This window comes from Meles meles, unplaced genomic scaffold (genome assembly GCF_922984935.1).
Source record: "Meles meles unplaced genomic scaffold, mMelMel3.1 paternal haplotype, whole genome shotgun sequence".
NCBI lineage: Eukaryota > Metazoa > Chordata > Mammalia > Carnivora > Mustelidae > Meles > Meles meles.
The window spans coordinates 389,031-408,741 of NW_025721613.1; the positions used below are offsets into that span (position 1 = coordinate 389,031).

Below are 19,711 nucleotides of genomic sequence, written 5' to 3' on the forward strand. Positions count from 1 at the left end.
CAAGCTATGTTAACAACCCAGGTATCTCCCAGAGATTTTTGCATAAGGGCTGCCTTTCAGCCAACCACTTCCCCGCTTGCCTAGCCAAAAGTCCCACCTTCACCTCCCAGAAAGTCACAGCCCATAACCTGGTGCCTATGCACTCCAAGGCCTCTCTGGCACCTCTATGCTCACACACTCCAGAGCACTCCCACAAACTTCCCACCACCCCGTGGCTCTGCACTCCACCCACACCCCCAGAAAGCCCCCACCCAGACCCTGATTCCCACACACCTCTGGGCAGAGAAGAGCCTAGAAGTACTGGCAGATCCTGGTCCTCCTCCTTCTTGGTAGCAGCAGACTGCAGCCCTGGATCACAAATTCAGCATGTGGGAGAAATTTCAGTTGGAAGAAGAACAAGATTCAGAAAATTGGTTTTCATGAACTTCGCAAGGTCACACAAGGATCACTGCACCATTCCAACCCCTTGAAAACTTGCTGTCTCTGATACTACCAATTAGAGAGCCATCTTTGCCTTAGCATCCAATGTTGTTCCAGCAGCACCATTGCAGGAGAGTACAAAACAAAGTTTTGTAGAAATGCTGAGATTTCATCATTTATAAATACACCACAGAGATAGTATAAGTTGCCCCTTCTACAGATCTATGAATTAGAAGCACATAACATTGAAACATGGAGGGAGTCTTAGCCCCCCAAAATACATAAGCCTTTAGTTAACATAGCTCCAGATCCAAGCCTTTTCTATGATGTACACTTGCTGATTAAAAAAAAAAAATCCATGCCTTGCCAGTTATTCTATCAGTGGGAATGCATTTTATATACTTACCCTCAAAAGAATACTGAAGTTTCCCAGCATTTTATGTCTGATATACCAAAGTCTACCTTCATGAAGCAGAACCCAGATGCCCTTGATTTTGGGACCCACCTCTATATCCCTTCATCCACCAGAACACTTCCATCAGGAAAGCCTTGAACATCTTTTTAGAAAGAAGGTTGCCAACCTTCACTGTGGTGCATGAGTCAGGAGAAGCTGTAGACATTTATTCCAAGTCTGATGTAAAGTAACCTTGTTGCTGAGAAAACATAGAGTAACCTAGATATCACAGTGACCCAGGCCCTTAGCACTACTTACAGTGTCTTGAGGGTGTCATGAAGTGTAGTAAGCTGTGGATCCTGGGCTGATTACTGTGGGCTGATATCTGTGGGCTGCTGGTCACAACTGAAACAGAGAGCTCATGGGTGTGATTTCCCTGCCAGATAATAGGCAAGTCCTGATACTCATGTCCACAGGGGCCAGACAGAAGGAGAGAGAAGCAGAATGACCACTATGCCTGAAGAAGCCCTTGGAGAAAATGTGGAGAAATATTCTGGGTCTGGCTCTAGATCATGAACACTGACCAAGACAGAAGACAGACAAATGGTTAACAATGTGTATCAGGGATTAGTCATGGTTATTTTTTTTTCCCAGCAAGGTTGAAACTGAGCATAAAAAGATTCAGTTTTCCATTAAAAGACTGTTTTCAGAGCTTTGAACAATTTCAGATATTGTATGTTGTCAAAGTGCTCTGTATCCTGAATTTTTGGATTGTTTTTCATCTCAAAGAATTCACTGGTCTGTAACAGGTAATATTAGATAAAAGTAGAACATGGCTTATTCGGACATTGTGTCTTATAACAACACACAGGGTATGTCATCACTGTGGCCAGTGGCAGCTGGAGGACACAGGGCTTGGGTGTGAAAGTCTTTGAAACTTTCTCAACCCATTTTCTTTTCCTTAGATTTGGGGAACTGCTGTAATTTGAATATAAATAATTCATTTGTAAAACTTAACGACAGTGTTAAGTGTCTGTTATGATCTGTAATGTAAAGAAGACTGCTTTATGATAGCCTTGTTAATTTTTACTTTCATGCAATATTTTACACATCTTTGCAGGTAAACTTAACTATACGCATTGATAAGCCATTGTTTGTTATTATAATTTCTACTTCCTCATTTAAGTTTGGACATGGAAAGGACAGGACTTCTAATATAGCCACTGTTGTAGTTTAAATGATGAAAAAAAAGCACGTGTGAAGACCTGCTCTACTAGAGTGGGAAACAGGCAGAAGTTTTGAGGAAAGACAGTGCTGGGAGTATGTCTTTTTTCTCATGTATTGAAATGTAAAATCATGATGTCTGTATGCCTGCTAATGGGTTGTTATTGAAAAGTGTTATTATGGCATATGTACTTCTCATGGGGTTGAAGAGAAATAAGGTTTCCTAATGTCAGTCCTCTGAATATGTCCACACTATACATAGATATGAGTATAATGTGATACTTTTTCTTTTTGGGTTTTTTGACAGATTGAAAAATTAATATAACTCCTACTGTCTACAACAAATAGATGAATGGATGAAGAGCAGGTGATATATTACAACAAATAGATGAATGGATAAAGAATAGGTGAAGATAGATAGATAGATAGATAGATATAGATATATGAAAATAACTAAGCCCAAAAATGATGACATCTTGCCATTTGGAACATGGATGGACACAGAGGGTATAAATTTAACAGAAATTGGTTAGACAGAGAAAAACAAATACCATAGGATTTCACTCCAATGTGGAATCTGAAAAGCAAAACAAATGAAAAACAAAACAAAACAAAAAGCAGAATCAGACGTATAAATATAAAGAACAAACTGATCTGCTAAAGGAGTTCTCAGAGGAGAAGAGAGTGGGGCATGGGAGAAATGGGTGAAGGGGAGTGGGAAACACAGGCTTTCCATTATGGAATGGACACGTGGTATAAAAGGCACAGCATAGGAAATATGGTCAATGTTATTGGAATATTGTCTCTGGCAAAGAATGGTAGCTACACTTCTGGTCAACACAGAATAAGGAAAAAAGTGTTCAATCGTATAATGTACATATGAAGCTAATATACTATTTCATGTCAACTATGCTTCAATTTAAAAAAAAAATGAATCAGTGGTGCCTGGGTGGCTGAGTGGTTTAAGCCTCTGTCTTTGGCTCAGTTCATGATCTCAGGGTCCTGGAATCAAGTCCCACATCTGGCTCTTTGCTCAGCAGGGGCCTGGTTCTCCCTCCCCCCTGCCTGCCTTTCTTCCTACTTGTGATCTCTCACTCTCTGTCCAAAAAGCACAGTTGCAATTTCAGGGTCATAGGGAAGCTCTATTCTTAATTTGTAGAGGAATCTCCACACTGTTCTTCAAAGTGGCTGCACTAACTTGCATTCCCACCAACAGTGTAAGAGGGTTCCCCTTTCTCCACATCCTTTCCAACACACGTTGTTTCTTGTCTTGCTAATTTTGGCCATTCTAACTGGTGTCAGGTGGTATCTCAATGTTAGCTTCCCTATGACCCTGCAATTGCACTGCTGGGTATTTACCCCAAAGATATGGATGTAGTGAAAAGAAGGGCCATCTGTACCCCAATGTTTATTGCAGCAATGGCCACGGTCGCCAAACTGTGGAAAGAACCAAGATGCCCTTCAACGGATGAATGGATAAGGAAGATGTGGTACATATACACAATGGAGTATTATGCCTCCATCAGAAAGGATGAATACCCAACTTTTGTAGCAACATGGATGGGACTGGAAGAGATTATGCTGAGCGAAATAAGTCAAGCAGAGAGAGTCAAGTATCATATGGTTTCACTTATTTGTGGAGCATAACAAAGAACACGGAGGACGGGGCACCTCGGTGGCTCAGTGGGTTAAAGCCTCTGCCTTCGGCTCAGGTCATGATCCCAGGGTCCTGGGATTGAGCCCCACATCAGGCTCTCTGCTCCGCGGGGAGCCTGCTTCCTCCTCTCTCTCTGCCTGCCTCTCTGCCTAGTTGTGATTTCTCTCTGTCAAATAAATAAAATATTAAAAAAAAAAAGAAAAAGAACACGGAGGACATGGGGAGATAGAGAGGAGAGAGAGTTGAGGGAAACTGGAAGGGGAGATGAACCATGAGAGACTATGGACTCTGAAAAACAACCAGAGGGTTTTGAAGGGGCGGGGGGGGGGGCGGTGGGAGGTTGAGGAACCACGTGGTGGGTAATAGGGAGGGCACGTACTGCATGGAGCACTGGGTGTGGTGCAAAAACAATGAACACTGTTATGCTGAAAATAAGCAAAAAAAAAAAAAAAAAAAAAAAAAAAAAAAAAAGCACAGATGGAGCAGTCTCCTCCCAGACCAGATACATAGGCTCTGAAGCTCAGAGTAGAGATGATTAAGGAGCAGAAATTTGCACTCTGAACAGGGGGAGGGATAACTGGGCTTCCCTGTGAAAGAAGAAGATCATGTGGTTTAGGACTGAACACCAACCAAAGGGATACACAGGAAAAAGCTGTCAAAGGAAACTGAAACGGAAATCAACAAAGAAAGAACTGGAAGTAAATTTGTCACAGAAGTGAAGGGCAGAGTCTCCCCAAGTGACTAGTGTTACCTGCAGCCCCAAGACCGGCTGAGTGAGGCCAGTTCCATCTGAATTGCATTTGGGTCCTCATGACTCTCAGACAAACCCAATTCTGTTATGTATATGTATGTATACATACATATATACTTTCTACTAATTTTTAAGAAGATTATATATAATCTTCTTAAAAGATTAAAATCTGTGCTCACTGTTTCAATAAGCAATAATTAATTAATAAGTAATAAGAAAAAGTTATAAGTAGTTAATGGGACCTTCTTCTGGTGCCAGTCCCCACTGGCACCACGCAAATATGGAAGGGTCCTGAAGACTTTTTTTTTTTTTTTAATTTTAGGGTTAGAATTTTGTGATGCATCAGCTGCATAGAATACCCAGTGCTCATTCAATCAAGTGCCCTCCTTAATGCCTATCCTTAGTTACCCCATCCTCCACCCACTTCCCTTCTCACAACCCCATTTGTTCCCTAGTTAAGAGTCTGTCATGGTATTTCTTCCCTTTCTGATTTCATCTTATTTTTCCCCTCCCTTTCCCTATTGCCATCGGTTTTGTTTCTTAAATTCCACATATGAGTGAAATCCTATAGCATTTGTCTTTCATCAACTTATTTCACTTAGCATAATAGTCTTTAGGTACCATTGTGAATGGTAAGATATCATTCTCTTGATGGCTGAGTAATATTCCATTATATGCATATAGCATTATCTTCTTTATCCAGACTTTAAAAATTTCTGATTTTGCAGCCCAGTGGTTATAATACTTTGTGGCAGACTCTCCAAGTAGACTCTCTCTCCTCGACTGTGTCCTCAACTATATCAGACCTGAATCAACTCTCCACACCTCTTCCCTTCCAAATGGTGGTCGCTTTTTTACTTATAGCCTTGTGGAATTTGTTTTATAACATCTTTGATTGATTTCTTGGGAGATAAGAATAGTCTGATAAGCATGTAATTGTATTTGAGGAAAGAGACAATCTTAACTCCTCTCCCAGAACTTTCTGACTGGATGCTGCACACTAAGGCTGTGAACCTGGGGACAGGCTAGATTTTGTTGCCCCCTTCTAGGAGAGCTGAATGTCGTTTAGGTAAGGAGATCATGACTTGTGACACAGATTTGTCCTTTCTAGGTTTAGGTTTATTGTGGGAAGATGTGTGAAACATAACGCCTACCATTTTCTCCACTTACATTTAAGCTGTGATGGATGAGTTGAGGGTATCACTTGCTCTAGTGCTATGTTGTCTGACTTACCCCACAACTGTGATCTTTCTATGATGTTTCTGTGACCTTTTCATGGGGTCTAATTGCCCATGTCCTCATTAACATCGGTGTTAGTGTTTTAGCGAATGATGACAATGAGTGACACATTTAACTTTGTACTGTTTGAGTCTTTCAGGGTCTCCATGATCTCCCTATCATATGAATTTTTCAACTTGAAGGAAAGTTTACCTGGTTTCCTTTAAAACGTGGTTTCCAGGAAATGATGTCATGAGGGTCACTAAGAAATCCTTCAGTCATCAGCCATCCAAACTGCCTGGTGATTGGCCACCCAAATAAGGCCAACATGAAAGTGCCCTGGAGATTGGATAGGGAATGTTATTGACATCATAAGAAGACACTGTGATGTACCAGGGCTGTTATAAAAGGACATCTGCAGCCCAGGTTGCACTGAGGAGGGAGATAGTGTTTTAGCCATAACTCTTCCTCGCTTTCTCTGCCCTGTTCTCTTCCTCTGTTCATGGCAAGCACCCTGCCAATTCCTCCTTCCTTGGGCCTCCCACCAACACTCTCACACCACCTTCATGTTTGTGTTTATGTTTGTGCCCCTCTGTGGTCCTGAGAGTACTCAAAGCAGTACCCAGTAACTCCTGGACGCATTTCCCATTGTGTGGATGGCCCATCTTCTCAGGGACACATTCCACTTTGTATATGGGATTGGGGCACTGTAAATCAGAGTACTGTAGATTTTCAGCTGGGTTCCACATCTCTGGGATCAAATCTGGGTTCAGCACAGGAAAGCTGAGTCCATGTCCTGAGGGAACACTGGGCCTACTATTATTCCAGAGCCCTCAAACACAGCTCAGCACAGGGAACATGAATGCTCTAAGCATCTGGCCATCCTGATGTTCACAATGTCTCCAGACAAAAGGAAGAGAGGAAATTTCATGAAACATGTATTGGGAGAAGGAATCACCACATCTCTAGACATAGTATGAGTCCTTGGAACACATGTCCTCAGACCACAAGCAGTCTGACCCAGCTTAGCAGTGGACACACTAATTCCACAGACTGCTGGCCAACCAGGAGCCTACAGACCACACACACTTGAACACAGTATACCACAGGCAAATTCAGACCCCAGAACAGAGAACCCACCAGAAACTCTGTGAGTGGAAACCTTCTGAATGCATTTGAAACTGGGCAGATGAGTCATACAGACACTGGTTGGACAAGGAGTCCTCATAACACACCTTGCCAATCCAGGCAGCACAAAGCAAGTATGTCTAGAGAACACCAAGCTTGCCAAGTGCCAAGAATCTATCAATCCTGCATCCCAGGTCAGTACTGGGAAAACGATTCACCTGAACAGCAGCATCAACATATACCCTTGGACATGGAGACCAAGAAAGAGCCTTGGGCTGGGCCAAAATGGCACTTGATGAACCAGCTCACCAATAGCCTATTGACATAGAGACCAACAAATCATCTCTCTTGTAGGCCAAATAGGAACTTGTATAGAAGGTTCACCATGTACCCTTACATCTGGGCACTGATAAGACAGCTCTGTGATAGGTCAAGAGGACAACTATACAGCAGGCTTACCACTTGTATTTTGATATCAATAGTAACTCAGTTCTGTACTCAGCCAAGTAGGCACCTGGAGAGTGAGATCATTATGTGCCCTTGGACTCAGAAACCAAAAACTCATCTCTATCCTGGGCCAAGGAGGCACCTGGACAAAGGATTCATCATGTGTTGTACAACTAGAGACCAACAAAGTATATCGGGTCTAGGTCAAAGACTCACTGGGACCAGTTTTTCACAAAGTACATAACTTTACTCTCTATTAGGCCAAAGAGGCACCTTCACAGCAGGCTTACCATGTGTCCTTAGACCTTGAAACATAGAACAGATCTCTGAGCACTTGGAAAGCAGGATCACTGTCTGCCCTTCAAACTCAAGACCAACAAATCATGTCTGTGCGTCGGCCAACCAGACGCCTTGATAGTGGCCTCATCATTGGCCTTTGAAACTGGAGACCAACAACTTAGCTGTCTGATAAGGCAAGCAGGCACCTGGACAGATGAACTAAATAAATTCTCAAAATGATTTATAAGTTATTTCCTTTATTGTGTGTATGTTATTGACTGACATACTTATCAATATAGTCTGGGGGAAATTTGGAGAAATTTTTAATGCTCATTCAGAAGGACATATGCATTGGTGAACTGTCGCTTCATTTGTGATATAACACTCAGTGAGAAATTTCACCAAAGAGGGTATAATTGGTTCTTTGTTAATTTTTTTCAAAATGAAAAACAAAAACAAACAAACAAAACACAAAAGAAACAAGCAAACAACAACAAAAACGATCTTTCTTATTTTGTGTCATTAGCCAAGACTGGTTACAGAAACAACATGAAAATTGCACAACACTGAAGACAACAGTCATCCATACAAGGTGCTGCTTAAAATATAACATTTCTGTAACACCACATGTCTGGAAGAAGTTAAGTATCTTCCTGGTGAAAGTGATTAGAACTGCATGAGTCTAAGTCATCCCTGAACTGCATGACTCCCCCCATTGGTCATCTAGATGCCACCCGTGTAGAGCCATAATGCTTCCCAATTATGGACTTGACTAAGATATTCTTATTCACACTAACCTTTGGAAGCACAATCATTCCCTTGTCAGCATACGCAATCATATTTTCATGCCTCTCTTTCAGAGTCTAAGGGCCTACTCAGCAACACTGACCATTGTCTCCCAGACTACTAATTCTGGGCATTTTCATAGACTAAAAGTACTGAGCTCTCAATGCCAAAGCCTGGCATGCAACAGGTACTCAAAGCTGAGTAACATGGAAAAATACATGGATAAACCACTACATCTTCTATAATGGGATACTGACAAGTCTCCAGTTTGAATCTGTATCCCAAGTGTGAGGTTCCTGTGGGCTGAACTAGCATTTCAGCATCTGGTTCCTTGTCTTATCCCTTACATCCCACACCATAGGAAATTCTTGACCAAGGGAGACACTATTAAATTAATGCCTATGGAATGAGTGAACATACTCTTACTTTGCTCACTTCATAATTTCCAACTGTGAAAACATACCAAGGATTTATTATCAGTCCAGAAAAAAAAAAAAAAAACATTACCAAAGAGTACAGGCTCCTTCTGCTTCCTTGCTCAGACTCACAGCCTCTCCAGCAGTGGTTCTCAGAGCACCCTCTTTTTCACAGTAAGAACCCTTGGGATTTCCAGCTGCAAATCCTCCTTCACAATCAGCATGATTTCCTTCTTGAGTTTTCATCACCCCCGGGACTCCCTGCTTAGCAGCTGCCTGATCCCACAGAGACTCACCCCTGCCAATATCAGCTGAATAGACCCTTAACCACTTGTCAAGGACCATATTATGTATCAAAGAGTTATTGTCATTGATGGTAAAAAGCTATGACCACAGGGAAAATTATTCTCAATGAAAATAGAACCAAGGACTTGCTTCTTCCCTTAACAAATATACGTGACTTGAAGACAGAATGTAAGTTGTGAAAATGGTTAAAACTGGTTTCATGAGAACCATCGTTAATGATGACTATAGTTAATCATATTTGATTGTATAATGTACATTGTATTGCATATTTGAATGGTTCTATAACAAAAGATCTTAAATTTCTTATCACAATGAAACATGTAACTCTGGGAGATCTGTTATCCAGAAGTAAGTGGTGATCATTTCACAATATATACATATATCACTCTGATATACACCTGAAAGAAATAGAATGTTTCATGTTAATTATATATCAATTTTTAAAATAACTGAATAAACTGCAATTGGCAAAATGTCGTCTCTGCCACCTGAAGTAATCGCTTTTGCACATGCACTTGTAGGTGAATCATGAAAAGTGGAAGTCAAAGGAAAGGACTCTGGTTCTGTACTCCTCTGTGGAGTGTTCCCTGAGTTTCATTGATTTAAGAGCAGTTTGCATTGATTTAAGAGCAGCAATTTTCCAAACTGGAAGGGGAGGGCCTGGTGGTATAGCATGTATGACTGCATGTTTCAATCTAACAGTGTATATAATCCTCCTTTGCTCTAAACAAATCATAATCATTCCTTGAAAGGCATGAAAGCCTCCTCTCCGACCTAGGCTGCCCTGTCTCTTCTTTTTCCCAGCTAATCTGTGCAATATCCACACCTCAAGACTCAGTCCAATACCCAACACTTTTTGTTTTCTCTTCTGGTCAGTTCACAACACCCCAACCACTGTCTGCTTCACTTGGCTGGCATTGTAGTGAATATTGTTGTAGTCTCCAATCCCACTTACTAGTTCTTTGTCACATCATTATGTTGGTTTGCTTTCTGTGCTTTATCTCCTAAAAGCAATGATACTTCAAGTTTTTAATGGTTTGCCTAGGAAGATATGAACATACACAGTACATCATTTGCTATACAAAACAATTTTCTTAGCAAAAGTAAAGATGAATTTAAGTGTAATTTAAGTTACAATTCACACAACTATTGCAATGAAATACATAAGTGGTAGGGCTCACCTCAGATTCACCCCATGAACTTAAAAATACACTTATTTCTCCCTAAAGTGAAAATTAAGGCAGTTCTTCAAATTTCTTCATTATATCTTCACAAGATCACCTTCAAACCAGTATCCTTCTTTAGAAAACAGATTGAGAGCCCAATGTCAAGGTAGAGCAATATATTCTCACAACATGCTATCATTTACAACCTCAAGAACTACTGGCATTACAAGTTCCCCTATGTACCTCAAATTTTAAAGAAAACTCAGTAGCAGAGTTTTTAAATCAACTGTATTAATTTGAATTAATTTTAATTAACATATCCAGCATTATTAGTTTCAGAGGTAGAGCTCAGTGATTCAAAATTTGCACATAACACCTATTGCTCATTACATCCCTCCTTAATGCTTGTCACTCAGTTATTCCCCAATAACATCCCCTCCAACACCCTCAGTTTGTTCCTGACAGTTAAGAGTCTCTTATGGTTTTCCTCCCTCTCTGATTTCCTTTTTTTTTTTAATTTTTCCTTCCCTTACCTTGTGCTAACCTTTTATTTATTAAATTCCACATATGACTAAAATCATATGGTATTTATCTTTCCCTGACTGACTTATCTTACCTACAATAACACCTCTATTTCCATCCCTGTTTTTTTAAAGATTTTATTTATTTATTTGACAGAGAGAGAAATCAGAAGTAGGCAGAACAGCAGCAGAGAGAGAGGTGGAAGCAGGCTTTCTGCTGAGCAGAGAGCATGATGTGGGGCTCGCTCCCAGGGCCCTGGGATCATGACCTGAGCCAAAGGTAGAGACTTTAACTCACTAAGCCACCCAGGAGCCCCCATCCATATGGTTTGTAATGTCATGATATCCTTTTTGAGGGTGTAGTAATATTCCATTGTGTATAAACAAAGGACCAACAAACACATGAGAAAATGTTCAACATCCCTCAGCACCAGGGAAATACAAATCAAAACCATGATTTGAGAGTACCTCACACCGGTCAGATTGGCTAAAATTAACAAGACAGGAAAGAACATTTGATGTTGAGGATGAAAAGAAAGGGGAACCTTCTTTCAGTGTGGGTGGGAATGCCAGGTGGTACAGCAAATCTGGAAACAGTATGAAGGTTGCTCATAAAGTCAAAAATATACATACTCAGGCTTCTAGATGGTTCAGTCAGTTACCACCTGTCTTTGGCTCAGGTCATGATCCCAGATCAAGCACCAGCATGAGCTCCCTGCTCAGCCATGAGTGTGCGTCTCCCTCTTTCCCTTCCTCACTCATAGTGTCTTTCTCACATAAATAAAATAAAACTTAAAGGAAAGTAGAACTATTCTATGACCCAACACCAGCTCTACTATGTATTTATCCAAAGGATAGAAACATAAGGGTTAATTTTTATAGGAGAAGTGTCCACAATTGTCAAAGTATATAAAGTACTCAGATATCCAGAAACACATGAATGGAGAAAGAAGATAAGGCAGTTTTAAGCTCATCTTTCCTACTTAACCCTTACACTCCACCTAGTGGAGCAGAATCCAATCCATTTGGATTCTCCAGAGATCTTTCCTCTTTCAGCTCTTTGGATTCTAGGGTACCAGGAGGAGGAAGGAAAGTTGGCATTTTTAGCATCTGGTGGAGGGCCAAAAGCATTCATAGTCTGTATTACCAATACCCATGAACAAACGCCAACCACCACTCATTTTTTGCCACTTTTCCCTATTTTAAGTTAAAAGAAGGAAGCAGAAAACACCAGCGGATGCCCCACACCACTTATTTCAGCTAAGGACTGAAACTGGAGCTTGCCCCCAGCCCTTTCTACAACAGCTACAACCAGAAGACAGTGACAAACTTAGTGGAGACCAAACAGCTCTGAAATGTGAGTCCATGGAAGTGGCTCTGTTTCCTGTACTCACTCATGACTGCATCTGGTTATGACAGTTAGTAGTCTCAGCAGTAATGATCACCAGACCTTCCTTTTATTCCGTTTTCACCTGAAGTTATATACAGAGTTATAATGTAAGTGGATAAAGGCATAGATAAGGTGAAGCACATTCTATGAACTTTAATCAATGACTAGAGACTGTAAAATGAAGAGGATGACCCCAATAGAGTTCTCCCAATCCTATTAAATGCTCACACCAAACAGGCAGGTAACTGTGGTGCTGGCCCAGGTGTACTCAGGTCCTCTGGCTTCCTGCCTTTACCATCTCCCCAGAGGACAGGAAGAGAGGATTTAGCTAATACATCCCTGTGAAGGTCCTGGTGTGAGGGATGAGCTGGTTAAACCCCTCAGATACTGGGGAGATCCACCCCCACCAACCATTGAGCACTTCCTCTGCTCAGCTTGGGCACTGGTCATAAATTGGTCAGCTGGACCAGGTAGGAACTGGGGGTGGGGAGATGAGTTACTACTGGTTGTCTGCAGGACACCTGTCCTGCCACACATGACAGCTAGCCCTATGGGGAGAAGTGGACACAGGGGAGATACATGCCTGATATTAAATAAAAGACAAATGTCTTCTGCCAGCCAGTCTGATGTCCTGAGGTTCATTCAGGACCCCTGGGAGTCCACACCTGAGAACTTACCTGTTCCTGGGATGATTGGGCTCCTCTCAGCAAGCTGGCACCCTAGCAGAGGAGCAAGAGGTTGGGCAGCAAAGGTACAGGGAACCTGGCGTACCAGGAAGAAGGAGATAGAAGGAATGGGTGATGAACCCATTCCCTCCATCCCCTTGCCCTGGGGGCCCACTAGGACGATGTGCAAACTCCTTGTCCAGCAGTGCCTGGCAATCCTTGGCATCAGCTGTGCACACTCACTGCAGTCCACATTCACATTGTCAGCCACGTTGTCCTCTTCACACCAACCAAGCTCCTCCAGGCCACAGGCCTAGCTGTGTAGAGCCTGGGCAATGCTGCTCAGTGGCACATCCTGGAGAGCAACTGGCCCTGGTCCGTGCTGGAGGGTCTCAGAGTCCCTGTATTGTGGGTTCTCAGGAAGCTCCCCAACTGCCCCAGGGCCCAAGTTTCTGTGTTGCCTGCTGCTCTCCCCCATATTCAGAGCTCTTGCTGAGCTGGGGCCCGCTGTGCTGCTGGGAGCAGGGATGTTGGGCTTGGATATTGCGGGGAGAAGGTTGTAGCACTCTTTCTAAGCAGATCTCTCTATTTGTTCCCTAAGAAGGAATTCCAGGAGTTTTGTCAGCTTCCTGCCAGACCCCTCCCCACTCTCAGTGCTTCCCCAACTGAGATGTCACTTTCCAATTGCTCTTTTCTCTGTGAAATCCTCTCTGTCCTGCTTCTCCTTCTGGCTCTGCCACCTCCCTTGGGACTCCCTTTTCTGGTTCTTGGCTTTGTCACTTGCACATCCTTCAGTATCAGTTCAAATAAAGAAAAATAAATACATGAAATACATACATATGATGCATAGAAATTCTTTCTCATTGGGGAGAAACAGTTATTTACTGACCTGTTCTACTTGCTGGAGATTGAGTGGGAAGGAACAGCTACTGAGCTCCTGCCCTCAGGAACGCCCACTCTTCCTGGTTCCTGATAGACTTTCACAAATTTTTGTTCCCAGGTTACAGATCGCATTTTGATGAATGATCAAAACCACTTAGTTCGATTTACAATTAAAAGTTGCTGGTAGTATAAGAGACTATGGACTCTGAAAAGCAACCTGAGGGTTTTGAAGGGGCAGGGTGGGAGGTTGGGGGAACCAGGTGGTGGGTAATGGGGAGGGAACGTATTGCATGGAGCACTGGGTGTTGTGCAAAAACAATGAATACTGTTATGCTGAAAAAAATAAATACATTTATAAATGAAAGATAAAGAAAAAAAAAGTTGCTGGTAGTTGAAGGCAATATTTGCCAATTTTGAATAGATTTTAATTTCAGGGGGGTCTTATGTATAAATTCAAGTCTGAAAATAATAGCTGGAGGTACAAAATACCAATGTGTTGTTTCCAGCAGAAAATCAATAATTAAACATGATTAGCAATAATAATTTCCAAAATGAACTTTTTGGTTTGTTGTTGACTAACATACATCAGGAAATGAATCAGACTTTTTAATTTTTTTTTTAAATCAAGTCAGCCTGTTTCTTTGTTAGAAACATATTTTGGTGTTGCTATCAGAGAGAGAAATAGAAATAGTTTGTTAAAGCAGTTTTTTAGTTATGAGCCATGAACTCAGTTATGAGGTCAGAGCCATGATCACAGAAACATATAAAACCAACACACACAATCTATGTCAGATGCTCCAGTCAATTAGGAACAGGGATATGGGGAAAAGAGGAAAAGAAAGGGAAGCAGGAGGCATCTAGACATAGGAGATATTTAAGCACATTTAAGGAAATGCTACACTTAGTTTCATCTCTTTTTCACATGTTTATGCTCAAGACATTAAAGCCTCTTGGCGTGTTTCTGTGACAGGAACACACCTCAGGGGAGCCCTTGGCATACCTGCTCCTGAAGGTATGAAATTCAAGTGGAACTCACTGGGTAGATGAAAAATCCCCTCCCTGTACTTCCCTGAGCACGGAAAGCATTCCTGGGGAAGGACAAGTTCTTCAGTTACTGCCTTAAAACCCCAGGCCTGTCCACTGGTGCTCATCATGAAATCCTTTTTAGTCTCAGGGATCTAAACCTGAAAATGTTCCCAGCATGGATAGAGTCAAGGGCATTTCAGGTTTCATCAGTTCCCTTTAAAAATTCGCTAATCCCCATGTCCTCATATCAGGGAGATCATATGATAGTTGTCTTTCTCCGATTGACTTATTTCACTAAGCATGATACCCTCTAGTTCCATCCACGTCATCACAAATGGCAAGATTTCATTTCTTTTGATGGCTGCATAGTATTCCATTGTGTATATATACCACTTCTTCTTTATCCAGTCATCTGTTGATGGACATCTAGGTTCTTTCCATAGTTTGGCTATTGTAGACATTGCTGCTATAAACATTCGGGTACACGTGCCCCTTCGGATCACTACATTTGTATCTATAGGGTAAATACCCAGTAGTGCAATTGCTGGGTTATAAGGTAGTTCTATTTTCAACATTTTGAGGAACCTCCATGCTGTTTTCCAGAGTGGTTGCACCAGCATGCATTCCCACCAACAGTGGAGGAGGGTTCCCCTTTCTCCACATCCTCGCCAGCATCTGTCATTTCCTGACTTGTTCATTTTAGCCATTCTGACTGGTGTGAGGTGATATCTCATTGTGGTTTTGATTTGTATTTCCCTGATGCCGAGTGATGTGGAGCACGTTTTCATGTATCTGTTGGCCATCTGGATGTCTTCTTTGCAGAAATGTCTGTTCATGTCCTCTGCCCATTTCTTGATTGGATTCTTTGCTCTTTGGGTGTTGAGTTTGCTAAGTTCCTTATAGATTTTGGATACTAGCCCTTTATCTGATCTGTCGTTTGCAAATATCTTCTCCCATTCTGTCAGTTGTCTTTTGGTTTTGTTAACTGTTTCCTTTGCTGTGCAAAAGCTTTTGATCTTGATGAAATCCCAATAGTTCATTTTTGCCCTTGCTTCCCTTGCCTTTGCTGATGTTCCTAGGAAGATGTTGCTGTGGCTAAGGTCAAAGAGGTTGCTGCCTGCGTTCTCCTCAAGGATTTTGATGGGTTAGGGGGATAGGAGAAGAATAAATGAAACAAGATGGGATTGGGAGGGTGACAAACCATAAATGACTCTTAATCTCACAAAACAAACTGGGGGTTGCTGGGTGGAAGCTGGTGAAACAGGCAAACATGTTTTGGCTTATTTTGGAATTTACAAGGATTATTCCTTCTCCTTGCCAGACATCAATAGCTATTGTCTGCCTAGTGTCCCAGTTCCCTACCTTCTTCTGCCAAAAAAAAAAAAAAAAAAAGAAAGAAAAAAAAAAAAAAAAGAAAATCAGCCACTGAATCCCACCCCTTGGCCACAGGGCCAGGAGTAAAGCTGTGAGCTAGGACAGGTCATCTAGAACATTCCTTGGAAATTCAGATGTGACTACTTAGAGAGGATAGCCTCCTTTTTGCTAGAGTCCTAACCTGAGGCTAGTAAGCCTACAAAGGCTGCCTGTCAAGCTTCTCACTGCCTAAAGAAGCTCATCTGTAGGCCAAGATAAAGCTTCAGTTCAAATTACTAGAGTTTCTGTCACTTTCACCTGAAAGAATTCTGGTTGGCATAGTCTAATCTTACAAAGGAGGGAAGAGAAGCCCAGACAGGAATCAAGCACTCCTGGTCATGGCAAGGAGAGCCCAGGACTCCCAAAATCCACTCCTGCCCTTCTGCTGGGCCACATCCAGTTCCTCTGCCTGGGCTTAGAGGGGGCCAGGCACAACATCCAGAGTTTACCCCCAGGAAGATGAAGGACCAAATCTTCAATGCATCCCCTCTTGGTCCACTCCATCCCTTCTTCTGCCTCCCACCCCATGCCCTGTAGTCACAGTGACAGAAAAGACTACACCACTACTAGTGGTCTCCTAAAAATTACCAAGACTGAGAACCCAGCCATTATTCTGAACCCTGCCTCTGGTTTATACTTCTACTCCTTTAATAAAGAACTTGAGTGATGAAGTCCTGCCTTTATTTAAGCAGTGCTTCCTGTCTGCTTTGCTATGTCTCCTGCTGAAAACTCCCACCTGTGTTGCAAACATCTCAGTTGGTCTGGCTACTCCTCCTGTGAGGAAGGTGAAAGTGGAGTGAGAAAGAAGCAGAGATGTTTCTCCAGATCCCTGGAGCTGGATCAAGACAGGCCTGTCATGATTCACACTTCAGTGGAAGGGGCCCTGGGCTTGCCTCCTGGCTTAAGCAACAACTGACTACTGTGACATGGGCCACCTTCCTTCCTGCCCCAACCTTGTGTCCTTCCTCTGTGAAATGTAGAGGCTAGTGATGCTTATTTCAGAGGGACTGTGAGCATTCTGTGAGATTCCTGTCTTCACAGGACCTAACGTAGGTCTGGGAACATTGCAGGTCCTGGGTTAAGGCTCATTTTCTCCTCCTTCGTGTTTCAGCTGATTAGAAAAAGGATGTTTCACATGACTCATGAGCCTACCTGCTCCCAAGTAAGTTAGGTGGAATTATCACATCTTCTCATGCACCAATATACATAAGATGAATGTGCAATACTATTAGAATAATTAACAGTCTAATTACTGTTCTAACATTCAAGCTGGCACCAAACATTAATTCCTAGGGAATACCAATTGCCAAGGATGCAGTTGTCAACCTGCGATGGGTGTATGTATGCAGGGACTGAATTTGTGAAATCAAGGAGCCATCACACTTTCCAAAACACAGGAGGAAATCTGTTACAGCATCGCACTAACGCACGGGTGCGCACACACACACACACACACACACACACACACACACACACACACACTGTCCCTCTCCCACTATGCCACTCTGGTCTCATTTCCTTTTTCTGACGATGAGCCTGCATGGATAGATGGGGGGAATGCCAACAGTTTTGCCAGCACCACTGACTAGGAGCTTCCACCAGCCTAGACAGCTACGAGGATGCTTCCCCAAGCTTCTCCAACAACAGCCCTGTGAGTGCTATTAGCAGTGGATTCCCACTTCATGGGTGGGGATCTGAGGTAAATAGAAGCTAAGTAATAGTAACTTTAACCCACCAATAGTGACTGTAACCCTGCTGGATGCTTCTTATGGCCTCTGTTTCTGAAGCCATGTGCTTGGGGTCTAGTCCTTGTTACCCCATTGTGCAGGAGACACTACTACCTAACCATGTCATACAGCAACATAATGGAAGAGCTGGGACTGACCCTTAGGTCACTGCTCCCAGAGGGCAGCCTGAGATGCTGAGAGAGACTCCCCACTGGTCTGGGTTCACTTGGATTCCTGCCAGGAAGCTGCGATCCAAACCCTGCCCCATCCAATACCTATCTATATCCTACATGCAGTATTTCTGGAGTTCAGCAATTAACTTGACATAATTCCTTATGGATTTCTTGAAAAGAAAATGACTGCAAAACTGAACCCAGGGGTGCCTCGGTTATGGCGGGGTTGCGCCTGTTCCCCAGCATAGAGGTCTGTCCCCAGAGCCACCAGCATCCAGGTTTTGGTCGATAACTCAGATGGAAAAAAACCAGGTCCCACCTTGCATTTGTGGAAGGCATAAAGGCAGAAGAATGTGAAGCAGATCAGGGAATTGGGCTGGGTGGAAACTGGCCTTGACCCTGAACTCCAGCTCTTGCCAGGTGCTGTGCCACCTGTGAGGCCCTACTTCAGCTGATAAGATAAAACCAAAAGTTTTATGGAAGAAAACCCTGCAGGAACCAGGACAGGAAGTGAGTGTCCTGCCTCAGGGTGGCTCCCAGTGGGAAAGTCAAAGGGATTGGTACATGCAAGTGTGTGAGGTTAGGAGCATGAATTTCCCTACCTGTCCAAGAAGTGGCAGGTGTCAGACAGCCCTGAATCTGGGAAATTTGGAAGAAGTAAAATCAGAAGAGCCAAAGATCACGGTCATCTTAAGGACCATCTGCCAGAAAGCCAATCTCTTTCTTCTCAAAGGATCATTGCCAGGGAACAGATGAGAGCCAAGACTGTGGACAGAAGCAAACACCAACTCCCGGGGGCTACACGGGCCTTAGGGACTGCCCTCGAAGGTAAGAATCAGCAAGTAAAAGTGATAAATGCATGGGGTTTCCATGCAATCATGCTGGCCCAGGCGTGCAGAATGAATGGGAGGTAAGTAGAATGGAAGGCAGAGAGACAAGTTCTGTGCTTTGGATAAGAAATCTGAAGAGGCAATTCACAAGGCCTGAAGGATGTGCGGTTGGTGTGCTGACTGATTGGAATGGGTCTTTGGGCAAGAATGACATAAGAGCAGCTCCCATGTATTGGCTTGGATAGCTGACTAATAAAGACAACTCTTTTAAAGATCAGTCTGAAAGCTGACACATAGTTATAGGAGCATCCTTATAAGACTTAATAATATTTTATGCCATGGATCATAACATGTCATATGGAGTCATCCAATCTGCACTTGGATTCAGTATCTCTCTGTTAATTTGTGTATTTAACATCATATTTCCATTTGAAATGCTCCCAGAAGGAAGGAGATTGGAGGTGGGAGATGGAAAGGAGGGTGTGTATGTGGTGAAGCCTTGAATAGGAAAAGGGTCATGTGAGCAAGGTCCCTCGGTGCAGGACCAGGCTGTCTGAAAAGGGGGTGTACCCCAGCACTTCAGCAAAGTCATTTGCAGAGTGAAGTTCCCATTCTGAGCCTCCGATGGTGAGAGTCAGATGTTAATAGTAACAGACGGGTTTTATGGGTGACCTCCTGTGCACAGGGATGAGGAAACCCATCAGTGAGGGGCCTGGGAGCCATTCAGAGCAACACACATCCTTCAAATCTCCTCTGCTCCCTCCACCATCTATGTACATTCCTGTGGGTTCAGAGCCTGGAGCTCCGAACTTTGGAAGGGTCTGTCCATGCTTCATCTGACTTTTAAACCCCGACTTTCAGGGTTTAAAGCAAGCCCAGCTTGTGGACATCC

At 42.9% G+C, this 19,711-nt stretch overlaps 1 pseudogene; it reads left to right on the forward strand.

Annotated features, from left to right (window-relative positions):
• Nucleotides 1–366: 366 nt before the first annotated feature.
• LOC123936599 lies at nt 367–1,322 on the forward strand (annotated as a pseudogene).
• The last annotated feature ends 18,389 nt before the right edge of the window (nt 1,323–19,711 follow it).